We start from the raw sequence: 15,947 nt of genomic DNA on the forward strand, positions 1-15,947 counted from the left end.
GTTAATAAAAATAATACACAAAGAAGAATGCACAAAACAATATGCACCTGTAAAATAAAAATGTGCTGGGACTCAGTGGAGAATGGTGAGAAGGAAACATTAGAGCCTTATTAGAGCTCTAAACAATTAGACCTATTAAATAAAAAAAAAAAAAGACAGCATAATACTAAACAGTCACAGGAAGAGAAAAAATAAAATAAAACCTTGAAAACCTCTCAGTTGGAAGGCAATGCAGGAGAGTTAAAGAAAGTAGGTCCCAAAGAAAGCTGTAAGAAGGCATAATGAGGTCTGCAGACAAATGTGAACAGGAGATATCTTAAAAACAGGGTGAAAATATTCCTGTAAGTAAGATCTGAAATGGCAGAAATTAAAATGCTTTCAAAAGAAAAACATTGGCAACAGGCAAAAACTAAATATTAAAAGGATTTGTCCAGTTTCTTCTAACCAGAGCTTGATATTTGACAGGAATTTAAATTATTTTTCAAGCTCATTTTAAAAAAAAAAAAAAGGTTTGCTTTCCCATCCCCTCAATTAGAGAAAAATCTTCCCATGATTTTATGTTGAAAATTAGCTGATGAATGTCATGTCATATATCACTGCTTCTGCACCTGACAGGAATCAAAGCAGAGATTTTGAAAGGCAAGTGTCTTTGAACTGCTAATTTTTCTTAACAAAGAAAGCGTTTCAATAGTTATTTCTTAATGGAATCTCTGCTTTTACCTGAAAGACTTTTCTGCTACTTATTCCTGGACAGCATGAAGCTATGTTGAAACCAAGAGTAATCTATTTATATCTGATTATAGTGTGATGTTTAAAAAAGTGGGGGAAATATACAGTGTTTCTTGTGTATTGAAAGCTTCTGGTGATTTGTTGAGAAATACTGGCAAAGGTAACTCACAGATATTTTGTTCTTTTGGATACATGTGCAGACATTAAAAAGCATATGTGAAAGTTCTGAGTGTGAGAGTAGGATTTTTGTTCAATTTCTTTGCCCCCAGGAATTTCTTCTCTTAATTTCTTCTTACTCAACTCTCTCTTTGGGCCTTCATGCTGAGAGAGATTTAAAATACCCAGACAAAAGCTGCACTCAACCAAATCTACTCAGACAAGAGCAGTTACCAATCAGGAGAATATGTCATAGGGAGAAAAAGATAATAAGTGGTAGACCAACAGTTTAGCACTGACTCTAATTCCATCACATTCAAGTACTTCAGATAAGGTTCAAAGAAGACAAAAAAAAATCCCAAAACAAAATAAAGGCAACAGACAACAAACACCCAGACTGCAGTGCAACCCCTAAGAGCCTCAAATCTTTTGGCTTGCATGCTTCTCAAATTTTAATGCTTCTTAAGTGATGCCAAAAAGTGAAACTCTAGGACCCCTGGGTTAAGAAGCAAGTAGTATATATGTGTCTGCTCTGCTGGGCACAGGGAATTTTGAACTGCCAGAGATGAGATTGTTCAGTATAGTCAATATCTGCCAGGTTATATCTTGCAAATTAGGAAACTTCAGACTACAAAAATACCAGAATATAAGGTTGTGAAGAAAGTCAAACTGATGTAGAGAGCTACTGGTAAGTCAGGAATTGATGGTAAACCTGCAGTACCTGATATGAATAAACAAGTTTTATATTATCACTGGAATTTCCCATGATTAAATGGAGCAGATTAATAAATAAATAAATAAATAAATAAATAGGAAAAAGGATTAATATTCTCTGATTTATATTCCATGAACTCAAGAAGGGGATACAAGCTTTGTGCTAGCTCCTCAGACTGTGTAAGAGCACAAGTTAAAGAGGATAGATTTTCATTTTCCTTAGAGCTACTTTAATACAACTTTACACATACATGCTGAATAAGAATGACAGTCAGTCCTATTAACTACTTCCGTTGCTGGCTTTTCCTTCATCTTCCTGTGAAGTACAGGATTTTGGAAAAATGTTTAAAACATACTATAAGTAGTACAATTCAGAAACTGAATGAATGATAACACCCAAGAGTCAATAACTCTTCATCAGTAAATATGAGGGCATTCAGAGAAATTGCCATGCAGCAGAGCCTGGGATGATCTCTGAAATTGCCTCTTTTGTGAAAAACTCTTCCTGTTGTTATATCTCATCCATTTACAAACATTCTTCCTTTCCACCCACTTGCAGTCCCTACGAGAGTGTTTAGGAGTTGTGTTAATTTGACTGGGATTAAGATGTGGACATTTGAGATTAAAAAAAAAAAAAAGTCCATAATATGATAATGATATGCTTATGTGTTTCTGTTACTCTAGCATTGACTGGTCGAACCCTATGAGGGTGCCAGCTTGATAGCACTGATAGGATGCTAGGTTGCAGGAAGCAATTTGGTGTCATTCCCAAGAGCTACTGGGAAGAAGTAACTGGACCTGAAGTGTGGAAGAGATTTGCTGAGGAACATATGGCAACCTTCTAGGAGAATGACTACAATCATTAGTAATGGCTGTGGCACTGAGCTGTGGGGTTTCTGGGAGGCACTTTAACCCCCTCCATAAAAACCGTGCTCAAGGATTAAAAATAAAAGGAAGAGGAGGACGCACCAAACACAGAGTTTGGTCCATTTTACCTTATGCCTTGGGTAGGCAAAGAAGGAGCTGAGTAGTCTCAGTGAAATCAGTACTAGGCCACTGCACAAGAACTTCTCAGTATGTGCCTGGGAAATAGCAAAACAGTGAAACATGAAGGCAGTAGAGTAACTTTACTGTAAACGCTGAAATTATGTGTGCTGGGAGAGGCTGAGGACAGCTAAAAGGAGTGCAGATGGGATGTATAAAGGGTTATGGCCATGCTTAATCATTGTAAAGATTAAAAAGCCCTGGTAAGTTGATTAAAGCAAGTGCCAGTGGGTGAGCAACATCCTCTGCTAGGATGTGTGCTGTCTGGCCTGCGTAGGTTGGAAGCAAACACTCCCATCCCTGTCAAAGTGCAGTCTCTCTTGGAGAACTGTAGGCTGATAACATTTGTTACAATTCAGGTTTAAAGGCAACTGCATAAGTACATCAGACCAAAAATCCCATCTAGCCAAAATTCATCTGTGTACATTACCAACAACAACCTTACAGGCAAAAGTTAACATGTAACTCCCATTTTCCAGTGCTGAGATCTGTGTGTCGCCAAAGAATCATCATGTTTCCTTGAAGCATTAGTAAACCACACAGTGGATGTGTTGGACATCAGATTAACCACATAGAAAGAGACTACTAGCCGAACAGTTGTATTTTTCACAAAGCACATATTTTACTTGTCACCTAATGATGGCTAATTCTGGAATATCCATCACTGATAATGTTGAAAAACAGGTTAGACAAACCAGAGAGAAGTGGTGCAGGTAAAGATGAACCTGCCATGGGGCAGCAGATGGACCACGTGACCTTTAAGGGGCCTCCCAGTCTCCATTTTCTACAATTTCTCTAACTTAAAGCTTCTGTTTCACTGACTAGACAGCTGGTCCTGTATTAGTCAACAGATAACAGAAGTGATGCAGGATGGCTTAGCTGAGGCCAGTTTGGAGTGTTTGCTTTCATTTTATGAGCAGTCATCCAGCTCTGGAGGAGAGCTAACAGGCTACATGGACAGCCAGTCTTTGTGTTTTCAGACAGCTGAAAAAGCTGAAATCTGTCCCAGCAAAACAAAGGTTGTGCATGCAAACACTAGCCATTTTATAGCTTTTTACACGGTTGCCTACATTAGTCTGTTATACCATTTCAATGACATGTATTCCTCCCTTGTATTGGTATTGCTATCACAATACTAACTTTTAAGTGAGGAAATGGGCTTCTGTATGTTTGGAGGCAGAAATTATAAAAACTAGAATAAAAAATGTCAGTTTCTGACCTTACCCTCCAGCTGAGCCCTGAGACCTTCAGTCTCTCATGAAAGGCTGGTATCAGCATGTTCAAGCATGACCCAGGCTAATGCAGTTAACCCTCAGGTTTTGAGTTTTTTCCAAATTTTACTTTCCTTTTGGCAGTCAAGGGTGATCTGTATAGCTCTGTCTGAGCACCTTCAGCTGCATAACCTAGTGTGAGGCAGCGTGTGACCGGTTGGTCTAGCATATGCATACAAGCTGTTGTGAGATGGAATAGATGCCAGTGAGGGCTGTAACGAATAGGGATAATCTCTAGGTAAGTAATGTGACCCATGGTAACTGTCCTAACTGTAACTAAAAAAAAACCCTGTTTGCAGCTTACTGAGCTCACCAGTTTCAGGTATGGAGGCTGTCTGGAAATGATGTAGCACTTGTCTGTTACTGTCAGCACTGAGAAAGGAGCAAGGGCTTTGCCATTCTGCTCCCATCCTGCCCTGGGTGAAGTCAGTTGCCCAGTGGGAGGGAAATGGGTCTTTTCAAAAGCTGTTCCTTAGCAGAAAGACCAAGCCATAAAGCAAGGATTTAATTTATCCAAGCCTGGTTGCTTTCCTTGTACCCTGACACACACTTAGAGCCCTACTTCCTGCTCTGTCCCAGGGACATGTTCAGCAGCCTGTGCACCTTTTCCTCCTCAAAGAATTGCTTCAAGTTGGAGCACTGCTACACATTGATTTCAGGTTGGCTACCAGCTCTGCAGATTCAGGAGACACAATTTCAGATGAATGCAGACTGATGGTTTGGTTGCTAGTTTTTTTTTTAGTATATTATTCTGTCTAAATTTTGTCCCTCCTGAAATACAAAAGGTTTTGCACTTTAGATATTTGATTTAAAAATTTGAACCTCTGAGTAAATTACACCTTGCAAAACTAGCCTGGTGACGTATGTTGGTCAGCTAAACAGCTGAAGAACCAAAATGTCTAACATTTTCCAGTGTGCCAACTGGATAGCCAGACATTTTGGAGACAGATTTGCCATGGCTTCAAGCTTAGTTCTGCAAGTGCAGGTCACACTACATCTACTCCAGATACTCTGAAATTCCTGTGTTCCTGCCCTTAGTGCACTTGGTATCCCAATTTGATATTCCTTCTTGCAGATGTGTTATTCTTTTTGGCAGACATACAACAAGTTTCAGATTCCCTGAATTCTGCCTGTTGCACATGCATTTAATAAGTTCAGGAGTTCTGTTAACAGACTGAAAGTCCTGGATTTAGAGCTGTCTATCACAAAGCAAATAATCTTGAAAACATGTGTATTTGAACAAGAAGAGCCAAGTCCTCATCTGGTAAGGGAACTTTCATCTTCCCACAGCAGTCTTTCTCCAGACTTACAGTCTCAATTATACACACAAGAAACCTAAAATTTATCTCAGTCAGAAAATACCTGCATTTTAGTTCTTTCAGTGCTTAGAAATATGAACAGCTGCTCCCATTATTCCAGAGGGGTTGGTTTGTTGTTGGTTTTTATTAAATCATCCTCTGGTCTCATTTTAGGTTGGTTTTGTTTTTTCTTTTTTTTTGATCTTAGGTTCATAATAAACCAAAACCTGTGAATACAGTTCAGTTCAGATTCACGTGTTGAGACATGGGTCCCTCTCGAGTATGTGCAGGAGTCAAATCATGTCCATGTAAGGCGATTGGCAGAAGCTTTGGAAATATCTGTCCTCTTTCCCAGTTTGCACTCATGAGCCATGCTTACAGCTCACTTCTTTTATAAAATCAAATAAACATTTTGTCTGAAGGCATCAGATATTGTCTCAATACCCATGCCTGTATCAGTGTGCTGCTGCATAGGATGGGAAGTGAGGCTCTGAAATATGTTTTGTGGTCTGTCTTAACACTGTTAAGATTCATGGTACCATTAGAAGATCCTTTTTCTCTCTCTCTCATCTTTTACTCAACACCGAACAAAGCCAAACAAGTGGTAGTTACGGTTCTCTGTTATCCTGCTCTTTTCTCATACCTGTGCAGCATTTTCAAAATCAATGCTTACATTTTGTCAGTCATCACTAAACTGTTTTTCAGAGCTCTAAATCTCTTGATTTAGAGATTGCCCAAGTTGATGAGGTAATCAAGAACCAAACTGCTTCAGGCACTTATGACTCAGCTGTGTGCACAGAAACACACAAAAATTACTTTCCTGTAAGCCCTTGCCACCAGCCCCAGCCTGGGGGCACACCACTTCCACAGCTCTGTCTCTGAGCTCCTGCTCACTTTAATGAGTTCACTTTGCCTCCTGAAGTATATTTCTGACTCACCCTTTGCCTCTCTTTACTCATTCAAAGTATATGCTTGTGCCATGTTAACTGCATTAGCTGTACTGCCCCAGGGAACGAGCTAGTGACTGCTTTGTGCTGTGCTGGGGGCATATGTGAGCTTTGCAGCCTTGTCACCAAACCAGAGAAACACATGCCCAGATTTCTGCCCCCCTGTGCACTACTTGACCCCCACACCCCCCATTATTAATAAGGTGCACCTTATTACATGTTTTTGTTAAGCCATGAATACAACAGCAGTTTTAGCAGGTCTTGGTACATTAAATTAGGATTGATCCTAATGTAATGCTAAAGCAGTGGTCAGGCAGGACAGGCTTTCAGATTTTGATGGCCATCTGTGTTTCCAGGTTTTGGTAAGAGAAAGGTATTGAAAAAGCATTTGCAACATTTTATAATCTACTTCTGTGGATTCAGATAGGTCAGATAAACATCTGAGCACGTTTGTTGAAACAAACTGTCATTCTGAACAGCTGGAGGTTTAGCCATCCCAGAGTAGAGCCCATGAAACCTACAGATGTGGCAAACTGCCAGACAGCCGCATGTGTATCATTTTGATGATCATACAGGAATGCCTTTGGGGCAGGAGAGCATTAATGGTGGCTCTCTGAACCCCCAAGTGTCTCATTTTTGAGCTTCCGATGGCAATATAATTCTTCATCCATTTTCACTTTGCTCTTAGAGCTCCACTCTTCTTTTATACCTTCTAAGGAAACTCCTTGCAACATAGATGTACATTACCTTTTCACAAGGAAAAAAATCTCTTTCAGAAAAATAAATACTGAAATCTACTTAACAATTCCCCTCATGTATATATCTCTCTCTTATTCTCTAAAAATTAGTTCATAAAACAGCTTTCTGTTTTCTGAACTAGAGCAATTTCATTGCCATAATCCAGGTAGCACATATTTTTTTTCCTGTAGTGATGCTCTAATGCTAATCCATAAGAGTTGAAGACAATTGGCTATCCTAACAAATTGCTTTTGTCCTTGGATGAAACAAGACAGAAAAGACAGTTCCTCTAGCTAATTGGAAACACTAGACAGATATCCATAATGTTCTATACATGAAGTCTAGTGTTGGAGATGTTATTAAGATTCAGTTTAATGCCTGCAAAATTAAAACTAAAGCTTCATACTCATTTTCAAGCAGAAACCTTGGAAATAGTTTGACGTGATGTTTTGAAAGATGTCAAGAGATCATCTCTTCATAATGACCAGGGAGATATGGATCCAAATGATGATATCTGGATATTTATATGAGTTACTCATCTCAGAGCTGCCTGTCACAAATAACTATATACAATACACATCAAGCTTATAAAACCAGAAACACACATCACTTACTCTGCATCTGTCCATGAAAATGGATGGAAGGATACCGAAGTCCAAGTCCAGCAGTCTAATGTGAGATTTAAGAGCCACTGTATGATATACAACTTTTGATGGACACTGTCCTTAACTACAGTTAAAAACACTAATGAACTCTTAATACACAGACCCATGTGCTCAGGATATTGCACACAATGCAGCAGCCAGTCTAGACACTATTTCTGCATTCACCTCCTCTTCCACTGAAGGAGTGAGTTAGGGTTAAAACAGTGGATTTAAAGGATTTAGTTTTAATCGTAAGGCCTGATACAGGTACAGAGCACAGTTACCATGGGTCACATTACTTACCTAGAGATTATCCCTATTCGTTACAGCCCTCACTGGCATCTATTCCATCTCACAACAGCTTGTATGCATATGCTAGACCAACCAGTCACACGCTGCCTCACACTAGGTTATGCAGCTGAAGGTGCTCAGGCAGAGCTATACAGATCACACTTGACTGCCAAAAGGAAAGTAAAATTTGGAAGAAGACTCCTGTAGAATTTGAGAATTTAGTTTATCTTCAAAGAATGGTGTAACTAGATTGCCATTAAACCAGCCTGTACAATGGCTAATCAGTGGGGGCATGGGGTGCAGGACCAGGGACATGGAAACAGGACAACTGGAACATGCAGCTCTTCCAAGGCTTGAAGTGCAACTTTCCTTGTCACACTCTGATCAGACCAAAAAAGCTCTTCTCAGCCTGTGAACCCTAGTGCCCAGTGAGCAGACAGCATGCAGATCTAGGCCAAAGTGAGAAAGCAGCATCTGCCAACATATTTGCAAGAACTGTTGTACCCACAGCTGAGTTCAGTACAAATACGGGGGGGGAGGGAGAGGCGCAAAAAAGCAATTAGCATCTAACAACTGGCTCTTGGTAGAGTCACCTTCAGACTACTCAGGCACAAGCCTACTTAATCTGCCTGCATTTCCAGAGCACTGATCACTATGTATCTTTGCATCATGGCCATCCATCACACCACCAGTTTCTCATCTAAATACTGCCAACAGCACTGTGAGTAGCCTAGCATTGACACTCCCTCCCTCTCTCTCTGCATCTTATTATTAAGTTGCTGCTGGCAAAGAAAAGGAAAGTGGCTGTGTCCACAGTGACATTAGCAGAACTGTCAGCTTAATCAATGTTGATTCTTCCCCCCTCAGCCCTTCTCTGCTGCTCCTTTATGAGACAGCAGAAGATCTCTATAAACTCACCACTGTTCTGAATCATCCAGAAATACTACTCATTTTCCAGTAAACCTTGGTAACCTGACTGCCTTCAAGTCCCCCTCAGCCACCCAATGTCCCCCATGCAGAACCATTGCCAGAGGTCCTGGAGCCCATGCTTCTCCCCTGGTCAGCAGGAACTTCTCTGGCAGCAAGCTGGCAAAACAAGGAGTTCTTCTGCTCTCTGCAGATTAATTATGGGGAAAACAGTATTACAATACTAAAGGCAGAGCAGATCACCTGAAAGGCCAGGTGCTTTGAGAAACCTTTCCACAGCCAAAGAAACTGTTGATTTTCCAAAAGCTAGGAAGCTGGGATGTTTGCAAATAGTCCGTAATATCTTCTATTTCAGCAATACATGCTTTTTCAGTTTGGAAGGAGCAGGCAAACCTCCACAAGCAATGCTGTATATTGCCACCTAAGCCATTACTGAGCGACAGTGCAGTCTGTGGATGGGAATGGAGCTGCAGACAATACTTTCTAATGCAAACTGCAGAGGATTCACCAGGAGGTGATCCTCCTGGACTCCAGGTGCCCCATTAAGTCAGGCAGAACCAGCAGGCATATGCATGTGAGTACAAAGCAGGAGCTGCCTCTGCTGCCTTTCATTGTCCTCAGGACTTCAGTAGGACAGGGAATAAAATCAGCCTCTTCACGTTATCCAGATGCTTACCACCTTGTCTCAGCAGCATACTCTTGTTTTTTGGTAATAGAGTTGTAAGCAATGACTCACAGAGGCAGCTTGTTTGATATTTTTGTTCGTGTAGGGTTTATTTTTTTTTTTAAGACAGTTTTCAGAAATTGGGATTTTATTTTCTCTTCATTTCACTAGACTGGCACACCAACTCGTGATGTCTCCTGTTTGATACAGTATGTCAGTCAGCTGGAACTAGATTCCACATAACAAAGCATCAATAATGCAATTGTACAGGAATCATCATATCAAAGATAGACATCCTTGGAAAATTAGTATTCAGAAAGTTTCAGCATCTGTAATTCTGACATTCCCTAGAGTTGTCTGGAAGAGGATATCCTGAGTGCAGTTGATCTGCTCCAGCAGCATTCAGCCACAGGTCCTGAAGAGTCAGACCAGCCATTTGCTTTGCACATCTGAACCACAGCCAAGGTATTGCATGTGCCAGGGACAGGAGTGGTCATACTTCGAGGCTTGGCACACTCAAATGTTATATTTCCTGCAAGTTGTCTCATCACAACATAGACATGTTCTCACAGTATAGATGTGTTCATTGTAGCAGTAGTATTAGGGTTGTTTATAAACTTTCTGTTTTCCACTGTGTCTTCCCATGCATCCTCTTCTTTGCAAAACAGTCAAGGAAAATTTAATACTAAGTTGGTACGTACAAGTTTCCCTAAGACTTTGAGAGTTAGAGAAAGAAAGGTTTGTTTCTTTCTTCCCATGACAAAATAACGCCCTCCAAGCAGCACTGCAGCAGTAATGTGTTACTGAATTTCAGGAGGAGTAATTCCGTCTGGTCAGTATTCCCACCAATGTGGCTGCAGAGAGCTGTTTGTTTAGCATCTGTAGATCACACAGCAATATGAACCTAATCAACTCTGTGTCTCAATTTTCAAATCTCATTGAAAAGCCTATCTTGTCTCCTTTGTCAGTAATGGTTAATTTCCTCTTCTGCTAAGCTAGTATTTAATTCACTGGCTGTAGCTAGCACTGACAGGCAACACAGTTTGTAAGACTGACCTGGGGCCAGTCTAGAGCTGTAGGACTCTGACCCTAACAATCCCACAAGCTTAGACAAAACACTATGTCCCAGTTTCCCCATCTTTGACATAAGAGTAATGTTTCTACTGCCAAGGGAGCCTGGAATGATTATGCTCTAGAAATATTCAATGCTAAACACTTCTAACAGTTCATTTATCATGTTAATAGAATAATGGCTTGCAGGAGTAAGAGACTTGAGAATAGCCCTAGAGTTACAGGGTTGGGTTGGAGTACAGGACAAAGGACTTCTATTCCTGGCTCTTACACAGGTAACAGGGGAGACCATAGACAAGGTTTTGGCTTCAAACCTCCACCTTTAGAATAGGAAATACAAGTTTTCACTCTATGGAGACTACATCATTCTTATTTGTGAGTTTGCAAAGATACCGATTACTGCTACACATACAGTTCTAGTACGGATCCAGTTTATAAACAAAGGACAAGAAGGAATTGCTGCAGTTAGGAGAGGCTTTGCAACACTCACTCAATGTCTGTTTTCTTGTATTTAATGAAATCTTGCACACCAGAATTAATTCAATGAGGGAAATGACTGTCACAGCCAATGCTGACTGCGCTGATTTCAATAGTCGTTCATGACACTGAGCAAGACAGGTATTACTTGTGCCCCTTTCACTGAAAATAAAGACAGCACTGTCAGACCTAATACCTGCTAAAAAAAAAAAAAACAACAGTGAGATTGCCTACAGTCTGGAAAACAAGCCGACGTGCTTTGTGGATTTTTTGGCTTGTTTTCCAGAAAGGTTTTTCTACCATATTTCAAAGAGTTAAAGTACTGCCATGCCCGGTCTCCTACAGAAGTTTTAAAGGAGCATGCAGAAGTCCAACAGATATAATTGATGTCAACTGGTGTGTGCAGGCAGAGTCTGTTCCACTGCCTTTCACTGCCTTGCTCCACAGCTGCCCAGATGTGTCTGTGAAACTCCACTCCAAATGCTTTGCTTCCTTTGGTGTTTCCTGTGGAAACATTTGAACAGCTCATCTGCTCTTTGAGCAATTAATGAAGCATCTGGTGAGTGGAGCTCTATAGAGCCCCTCCTTTGCAGCAGCTCACACCCTGTGGCACAAATACACTTCTGACCTATGGTCAGTAGGTGACCAACTGGTGCAAATCACATTCTGTGGAGTTACGCTGACACACAGCAGCTGGCTAGTGCTCTTGTCAGTTTTCATAGGCCTTGATCTCATAGACACATATATTGATTTACAGCATCAGTAATGTGGCCTCTCTGTAGACCAATGCCTAGGCCTGCACAAAACATGCTTTTCTTTTTTTTTTTTTTTTTTTTGCAATAATGCAACTTTATCTGTTAGGAAATAAAGAGGCTGTCCCTGCAGCCCTCTTCATCGTCCCTCTAGACCGTATTTAGACTTTGATCACAGAAAACTTTTGTTTTTTACCTAATAGGTCAAGAATAGCTACAGTAGCAAAGATGCCCACTTGAAGATATCAGCTAGGTGCTGGCACTGTAGGTTCAGTGGTAAGGAAGTCCTTGATTAATGCAGAATGTGCCTTGGTGCAGCTGGTTGGACAAGAAGATGGGATTGAGCCATCTCTCTTCTCCCAGAAAAAGACACCCAGTCACAGAGCTCAGGGTTTTGAGGCAATTGAACTAATGAGGGAGTGGGAATCAAAGCCTCATTCTACCGGTTGTACCCTTTTGAAAGCTGGTAGCAATGATAAATCCTTCTTGGCATTATGCTGCTCTCAATAGCAAGAAAGAGAGCTCCCAGTGGTGCTGCTCAAATAAGAGAGCAAGCAACAGACTGAAGCCTACATGTACATTCCTGTTCTTTTCAAAGCACTCGACCTGTACAGGCTTATTCATTATTCATGTACATTATACCTGTATTAACAATAAATTTGTTGCTGTCTTGCCTTGATTACTATGCTAGTCCTGCTATCCTGCTTGGTTCCACATACAACTTCCTGCTGGAATATTCAGTTTTGATTAAAGAACTTTGTAGGGGATTTTGTAGGAGTTTGTAGACCTGTGTGATGTTGATGCTCATCACACGAGAGCAAGACAAATTACACCTTCTTCACTAATTATACCTCAGTGCCCTGACCCACCACCATCAGCCTGCCCTAGCGCCCTCTGCAGCCAGAAACCTTTTGTTGAAGCGTTGAGAAGCTGCCAAAAGTACCCACTGAGATCGGCAAAGGATTCAGAAACGGCTGCAGGAGTGAGAAATGTTCTCCGCTTGTTTGGAACTTATGACCAGCACATTATGAACCAGCAAGTGAAAATACAATCACCGTTATAAGCACTGACATCTAAAGGCACTACTTTTCAGCTTGCAAGGCCCAAAGAGAGCTGTGATGAATTAGCTTGCTAGCTCAATAGTGGCAGAGCATGGTGAAAATACTAAGTTTCCATAATACCTGTGTTGCATGAAAGCTTTTGTACAAAGCAGAACCACAGCTTGTGTAACTTAAAGGTAATGGGAGATGAAGGAAAGAAAAACATGGTGAAAGAAAGCAACTGGTTAGGAGGAAAGCATAAAAAGCAATATCTCTGGTGGGGCAGCAGTGTGAGACTGGTCTCACTTGTGAAAATTATTTCCATTCTCTTTTCTCTCTGGTTATGGCACTATTGCCCTTTTGCCTATTTTATTCCAGGACTGTCTTCTAACACATACATTTGTAAAAGATCCTGTGCAAATGGAATATAAAAATTAGCTGCACCTCCTAGACACCAGTTAATACCATTGCCCCAGGCTGCAGAGGGGAGATCTTGCGTGAAAAGGAAAGTCAGTAGGATGTGGCATAGAACTGAGGTCCCGTGTCAAGGGATGTTTCTGTCCTTCTGTTGTTCTATTTATGCTAGGATCGATAGAAAGGGTTGGGAGAGCATGTCTTCACACAAAAAGCTGGTCAGATCTAACTTGTATCATTTTACAGAAATATTTCCCACCTGTCCTATACAGAGTTCTTCCATCAGCTCAGCTTTTGCCATAGCCCTTACTGCAGGAGCCATGCAACTCAGGAATGCCTTAACCCACAGGATTAGATGCATTCATCATTGGCCTAAGCAGTGACAGGCAGAAGCCAGGCAAGGTCTTAATTCATTCATCAGCTTTCCCAGTAAATGGACAGAGATTCTCATTTCCCTATCTCATTTCTCCCCAAAGAGAAGTAGCAGAGCTCTATCTGGAGAGCAGGTAACATACGGCCATCTCATCCCTGTATTCAAATGTTTGAGACCTGTTCCCCTGGCCAGAAACTTACAGTCATAAACCTCAAGTCATGTGCCCCAGCCCCTTGTGAAGGGTTGGACTGACCTGACTCTCCTCAGAGCTCCTTATCCTCTCTTAATTCCACTTCTTATCTCAGAGTTTCCCCTCCTAAACACAAAGTGAAAACAAATGTCTCTCCAAGACAGACACCAAAGGCAGGCTGAACTTCATGACTATATTAATAAGGAAATTCAGACTAATTGAAGGAAGTGTTGTTACCTCCATATATAGCATTATACTAAATTGCTGCACCATTTCTAGCGTGCATATTTTATCACAAATGCTTAAATAGCAGCACCAGTTTATGTCCACAGCAATGGCAAAAGTCTGTAGAAGACAAATTTGTTTTTCAGCTTATATAACTGCTAAGGTCAGACAGAGAAGTGATTTAAACACAAAATTAGTTTCATGGAAAGAAAATATCAGACATAAAGAACTGTTGAATATTTCAGAAAAAGGTGTCTGAAAAAGCAACTGGAAGAAGCAGCCAGCTGAGCACCAGTGAGCAGCAAGGGGGAGCTTCTAATGACTAATCATGTCAGCACAGACGGCAGATTCTCCCTTCTCTAACCAAGCTGGGATAAGATCAGGACATGATCAACCCCCCACAGTAGTTTTGATCGTATCCTCTCCATGGAGCAAAGCTATCTAGGTTTTCTGTAGGGGTAACTTGATCCTCAGGAACCTGGGGCTGTCTTGGAGCAGTGGCAGAGATATATAGGAGAACAGAGCAGAAAGAGTAACTGCAGATACAGCAGAGGCTCTGGGGGAAGCAGGTAGGGAGAGGGGTACAGGCAGGCTGGGGGTGCAGGTGTGGCCACAAGGCAGCCTCTGGTTTAGATAAGGAGGCATATCTCAAATAGAAACTGTCTGACCTTTCCCCTTCCCTGCCTGCTGGGATGGTGAGTGATGAGAAGAATTCCTTGAAGAAATTGGCTCTGGTAAGTCTGTTAGGTCTGACACAGATGATGGGTCTGAACACAAAAGGGAAGAACAGACTTGAGATGCAGGACGGTTGGGTCCATTCTGGTTTCATCCCCAAATCCTCTGACACTAGGAAAATGGCACCCTGTCCCTGAACTCCAGAGTTTTGTGGAACCCCGACAGCACTTTCTTTTAGCTCCCTGTGCTCCCGACTTCAGGCTTTTCAGGGCAGAGGATGCCCCAGCCAGCTTGCCGCCATTCTGCCACCTCCGGCCCAGGGCCTCTAGGTGCTGCTCTACCACCAGCAATGGATTTCCCTGCAGGAGGAAAGGGAAGGGGATAGCAGGAGGTTCCTAATGTTGCAGGATGAAAGTGCAGCAGTTCTGGATCACCAGAAACGGCAGTTTTTAAAAAGCATCTTATTCATTCTTGTGTAAACCAGCACGCAGGCAAGGCTATCTATGCATATTTCCTGATGGGATTGCAGCAGAGGGAATAAGCCTGGGCAGCACGTTCTAAATCACATTTTGACTACATGACAGCTATAGTTTAGCTTTTCACACAAAGAGAAAAAGAAGAGGTTAAACTAATCCTATGGCATTGTCATGATAGGAGTTAACTCTGTTAGGTCAAGAACAAGAACACAAGCGATTTGTCACAGAGAACAGTAATGCATATGGAGCTGATGCTTGAAGGAGAGTCTTAAAGCTTCAGGCATCAACAAATTAACATTTTGCCTAATTAGATATTGATCACTATCACGAAGCACGTCATGACCACCATAAGCTTACCACAATGCGCTAACCAGTGATGGAAAATTAGAACATGTACCAGAAAGCATATTAGCTGCTTCTCCTCTAGGTTTACTCAGACATTTAACAAATCTGGGAGTCTCATCCTGCTGTTTCCTAAATGAATAACAAATACTGCCTTGTTTCCCACGAGATACCTCACAATTTTCCTCTTTACAGACATACTGTGATTTCCATCTTATGTTAAGATAAAGTGTTGTTCCTCCTTTCCTGATGTCCTAAATGATGTAAATTTTAGGTGTTTGTTACCCAGCTGATCCCATGCCAGCTGGGAGAACCAAGGAAGGTAGTTTTTGGCTTACCATCAGTAGAGTAATGCTGTATTGGCAGTATCTTTTTGTATGTATCTCATGATGTGCAAGATATAGCATGAGTTCTCTGTGGCCAGATGAACCTTCAACACCATCCCACAAATATGCTGTGATCACTGAAACAGAAGCAGCCAATCCCTGA

General features: G+C 41.4%; 1 protein-coding gene across 4 annotated transcripts in view; it reads left to right on the forward strand.

The window, feature by feature from the left end:
- Window positions 1-15,947, forward strand: part of KCNMB3 (potassium calcium-activated channel subfamily M regulatory beta subunit 3) — a 155,809-nt gene that overhangs the window by 7,954 nt on the left and 131,908 nt on the right. Inside the window, exon 2 of one of the 4 annotated variants that reach the window (XM_031047139.2) lies at window positions 9,775-9,888. The exons of the other annotated variants lie outside the window; for them this stretch is intronic. The gene's annotated coding sequence lies outside the window, so the exon portion shown is untranslated. The remainder of the gene's footprint in view (window positions 1-9,774; window positions 9,889-15,947) is intronic. 4 annotated transcript variants of the gene reach the window in all.

The sequence above is a fragment of the Melopsittacus undulatus genome, chromosome 6, assembly GCF_012275295.1.
Source record: "Melopsittacus undulatus isolate bMelUnd1 chromosome 6, bMelUnd1.mat.Z, whole genome shotgun sequence".
In the NCBI taxonomy this organism is placed as follows: domain Eukaryota; kingdom Metazoa; phylum Chordata; class Aves; order Psittaciformes; family Psittaculidae; genus Melopsittacus; species Melopsittacus undulatus.